The sequence below is a fragment of the Macrobrachium nipponense genome, chromosome 8 (assembly GCF_015104395.2).
Source record: "Macrobrachium nipponense isolate FS-2020 chromosome 8, ASM1510439v2, whole genome shotgun sequence".
In the NCBI taxonomy this organism is placed as follows: domain Eukaryota; kingdom Metazoa; phylum Arthropoda; class Malacostraca; order Decapoda; family Palaemonidae; genus Macrobrachium; species Macrobrachium nipponense.
In genome coordinates this window covers 72,350,307-72,355,306 of record NC_087203.1, presented here as the reverse complement: position 1 = coordinate 72,355,306, position 5,000 = coordinate 72,350,307, and the positions used below count along the sequence as shown (strand labels likewise).

Here is a 5,000-nt window from a genome sequence, read left to right as displayed (position 1 = left end):
TGGGTTGAAAGGGTGTTTGTATATGTTGTTTAGCGCTGTTTGGTGATTACATCGTGTTAGTTCAAGTAATCATGAGTGGCCTTCTGTATACATTTGTACCTCAAAAAGGGTTTTTTGATAAATAATGAAATAAACATCGACCAGGTGTTCAACGTAGCCAACACAACGAAAAGGATGTAAAAAAAAAATTGAGCTGGTAAGGCTTTTTTTTTTTTACACTAAATAACAAAAAATGCCTTTATCCTCATTCAGAATCACTTTTCGAAAAACACAAATTTGTAACACAAGTCATCACTAAACTTTCATGACCACAAACACATCGGTCGGCCACATTCCAGCAGTGTGATCGCGCTACTTCAAAACATTAGGACACTGTGTTGTTCGCATTCTGTCACTCATTATTTGTATTTCACTTCCTGGTACACTTCCCCCTCCTTCCGTTTAAAAGCTGTGTGTCGCGGCTGAACTAATGGACAAACTGACAGAAATTCTTCCATATCTGAACAGAGTGAGATCAGAATTGAAGTTGCTCCTGCAAATCTGTTGTCCCGGTGAGGCCAAGTGCTCTCCACATGAGTACCTGCAAGGCTCTGATGTGAATTGACACCTTCCCTTACTTGCTCCTAGCACTCACAAACATACATACACACCTCCATTGCCGGGTGACGTATTGGGGGGAATGGGTAGGGGCAATGGCATGAGGTAGGGGGTTAGGAAGGGGGAGGGGAAGGAGAGAGGATGTAAGTGGATAAGGGGTGGGGGGAATTCTTATGAAGGTGGACTTCACGTTCGAACTCCACTTTACCCTCCTTTAAGCTAACATCTCCCCATAATATTCTTCCCCCTACTCCACCAACACCTCCCCCTCCTACCGCCTCCCGGACCCCAACCCCTCCCCTTTGGCAGAGTTCTGTAGCTGGCTCATTAGTCATATTTTTCGTGTTTTATGGCCTTGCATAGCACTTGCGCCCTTACTGTTTCCCCAGAAACGTCCGTTGTTCACGAGGACGTCTTTCGACTTGTTGTCTCCTGAAGGTAAAATTTCTGTTAAAAAAAAAGGAAGTTGGAAATGCTGTCGTACGACGAACGACAGGATGGCGCGAGTAATGTACTTCGCGTGCTGCTTACAAAGCCAATATATCCATTACGAATATCTTTTTACCCTGCCTGTTGCTACAACAATTGGGACGTGCATTTGCTGTTGGAAATTCATTGAGAATTCAACCGAAGTAAAGACAATTACTCTTGGAATCAAAGACAAATATCGCAAGGGGGAAGCTGATTAACTAACGAGAGTAGTATCCTTGCCCTACGTTAATTATGAATTGGTTAGGGTTTCTACCAAGGACATAGACAAGGGGGTGAGGTCGATAGCCCTCAACAAAGAAAACGAAAGTAGTCCTTTGTTGAGAAAATGGGAATCATCCGTGGAACGAAGTTGGCTAAATCTACTGCAAAAATACAGATGTGCAAAGTGTATCGCCTTTGTCACTTTGTCCTCGGGTTATTTCATCTCAGTGAAGAATAAATAGAATTATTCATTTATGTAAGTTTCGGTAACAGTGAATAATATTTGGATTCATGGTATATTTTGTATAATGAAATCCTATATTTATGTATAGGCATGTATGTATGTAGAAGTATGATTTCGCGCATGCAGCAACATACAACTGTATTATACAATATATATATATATATATATATATATATATATATATATATATATATATATATATATATATATATATGGCAACATAACAGGCAACTAATAAGAATAAAGAATGTTTACCGGGCTTAGGTTCTCACTGTTATCTCATGTATTGTCATAGAACTATCCGAAAGTCCAGCGACTTGATAAGAGGTACCCGGCATTGAATCAGTTGTTAATACATAACAGGTAAAATAAAGCAACCCAGGTCAAGTCGGATACAAGACCGCATTATTTTAAGGGAGCATTTTGACTTTCTTAAACTGACTGTTATCAGCATCCTCAAGACTCCATCCTTAAAAGAATTGTTTTGTTTTTTCTCCACTTTACACTGCTTTTATACCAGTTGTCAGTTATCCATAATTAGTACTCTTGAGACAAGAACAAAAATCACCATTTTGAGCAACATTGTTTGGAAGAAGGGCCCCCATAAGCTTCGGATTTCCACACATCAACATTTTTTAATGAATGCAAGTCATTTGGGCCATGTGGCTCGGGGCTGAAGTCGGGAAGGATTTCTAACAACCCTTCATGGCTTCTGATCTAGGAAGCTCTACGTGTAGTAGGCTATCTAGCTTGGTGCTACTTGAGTAGGCTATCTACCTACGTATATCTACTGTTTCGCTGTGTTTATTACTAGCCCGTCGGGGGTCAAATGTCCCTAAAGTAGCACCAAGGGTTGTTGTTTGAGATTAAACTGGCCTTATGCCAGCCTCGGGGATCAAATATGGTAAGATGCACTTAGGGATATTTAGCCCACGACGGGCTAGTACTAAACACGGCGAAACAGTGTAGAAACAGGCAGGTAGACCGCCTACTAAAGTAGCACCATCTGGCTTTATATTGACACTGCATTATCAAAAGCCCTGGTACTTGGGACGCCGGATAGTTTCTAATAAGTCGATCAGTTCTAACCGGCATTAGAAGTTATATATTTCCAAAGCAGCTAGAAAGTAAGCTTCGAACAACAGATGACCTCAAATAACGTCAAAGACTAAGGGTCTTGAAATATGTATGGAGTCGTTTAACCGACAGTAGTTGAGTCTAGTATACCATTCGGTTTACAACTAATCGGCTGTAGTTTTAGGTGAAGACTGGGAACTTTTATGTTTTCCATCTAAGGAGACGAAATATCCGTAACAACAAAACAAAACCATTAAAGTCTACAAATAGGAAGGACACAAACGTCCTTGTAAAACATAAGCCAGGATATGTCATCGCTCAAAAGAATATCATCACAAAACTACCTGATACCATTAATTTTAAAAATCTTATCTTCGGACATTCAAATATTAATGGTAAGTAGCCTCTCATAAACAAGAGGAAGCACTGAAGGCAGTATTTTACAAGCCTAGTTTTATGGGTGTCTTATTCAGTTTCAAAATGTGAGTATAGGAAAGATTTATTCTTGTTTTTAGCAATTGTAATATGCAATTATTCAATAATTTACTATATATATATATATTATATATATATATATATATATATATATATATATATGAATAAATATTTATATATATATATATATGATATATATATAGATATATATATATATATATATATATATATATATATATATATATATATATATATATATGATAAATATTTATATATATATATATATATATTATATATATATATATATATATATATATATATATATATATATATATATATATTTGAAAAGTTCACTTACATGTCTAGTTAACATCAATGGAAAATAACATAATTTTGACCTGAGACCAGATCAAGAATTCTCCATAAGTAGCTACTATTGGTGGAATCGTAGACGACTTAGATCCGAAGATGGAGGAAAATAACTTGGTTCCTCAGAGGGAAGGATAAATTTTCCCATTTTTTTTTTGTTTTTCTCGAATTTCTGCTATGCTTTCTCGACCATATATAGATTCCATTTGCTTCCTTGAGGCACAACTAAAGCGATTCTGAACACACTTTGAATTTTGTAGGTTTATTGTCTAGTCAAAGTGGCCTTATTGGATAAAGACCAACATAAATCTCATCGTCTTCTCCATTCTCCACGGGATATGAATATTAATCCTTTAAGTCCAGTTACTTTCTATTGGTCTTAGGTTAGTATGGAATTCAAGCTGAACTATTCTGTTATTATAATGAAACACAACTGTACCTTTCCCTGTGGCACAAGAGTCAGACATGGCACAAACTGCAAGATTGTCAGTACAACTCGATCCTGTCTTCAAATGTGAGAAAGCGCCCCAATTAGAGGGCGATAAGTAGAAAATGAATAGAATTCCAGTTATATCTGTTATACTGATGAGTGCCCCATGTGTCCCGCTAGTCTTTGTGCTTTGCAACGATGTATAATAACGTTTTGGAGTCTAAGAGATCTTCCCAAGTTCATTTGCGTTAGTAGGCAGCCAGACACAATCACTTCTATCGCTTTAAAGGCTGAATTGTAATTGAAAATATATCATAACATCTAAGACAGACCTTAGAGCATTGATTCTCGTAGAAATCACAGACTCGATTCTTCTGTGGAATTTAGTTGGCTTATTAAAGCCTGTATTAAAAAAATAAACCTAGACTCAATATTATGTAATGGGATAACAACAAACATGTTATCCAGAGACTGAATCTGGACAGGTTGTAATCTACCAGGTTGTAACCTGTCCAGAGACTGAATCTGGACAGGTTGTAATGTTGTAGTCTACTATTGTACTGTGATAAATGATTTCGTTTTTTATTGATATGTTTTCATTGGCAATGTTTATTATTTAACATTTATATGTATATAAATATGAATGGAATGTATGTATTTACGTATGTATTATGGGCATATATATATATATATATATATATATATATATATATATATATATATATATATATAATATATATGTGTGTGTGTGTGTGTGTGTGTGTGTGTGTGTGTGTGTGTGTACATATATATGTATATATAAGCAAATGTTTCAGTGACACATATAACTGAGTGAATATACATTCAAGGTAGGTAAACACATACATATGTTAAATAAGACCATCATCTTCCATTGTATTCTTTATTGACAATTCAACCATTTCATAGTAAAGTTGTTTATAAGAAAATTTATCACACCACTGAATGTTTTGAAAAAGGATATACTCTCACTCTCACGAATTCTTAATCAAATTAGACGTTGTAGGAGAGAATCGTGACACATTTTATTCAAAGGTGGTTGTTGAAGAGAGAGAGAGAGAGAGAGAGAGAGAGAGAGAGAGAGAGAGAGATAGAGAGACAGAGAGAGAGAGAGAGATTGAAATGGTTGTGGGAAAA

General features: G+C 36.1%; 1 protein-coding gene across 2 annotated transcripts in view; it reads right to left on the bottom strand.

The window, feature by feature from the left end:
• The window catches only part of LOC135222845 (uncharacterized), a 42,683-nt gene extending 42,021 nt beyond the window's left edge, over nt 1–662 (bottom strand). For both annotated transcript variants that reach the window (XM_064261176.1, XM_064261177.1), the window contains exon 1: nt 1–662. This exon is cut by the window's left edge and continues 373 nt beyond it. The gene's annotated coding sequence lies outside the window, so the exon portion shown is untranslated.
• Nucleotides 663–5,000: the final 4,338 nt, after the last annotated feature.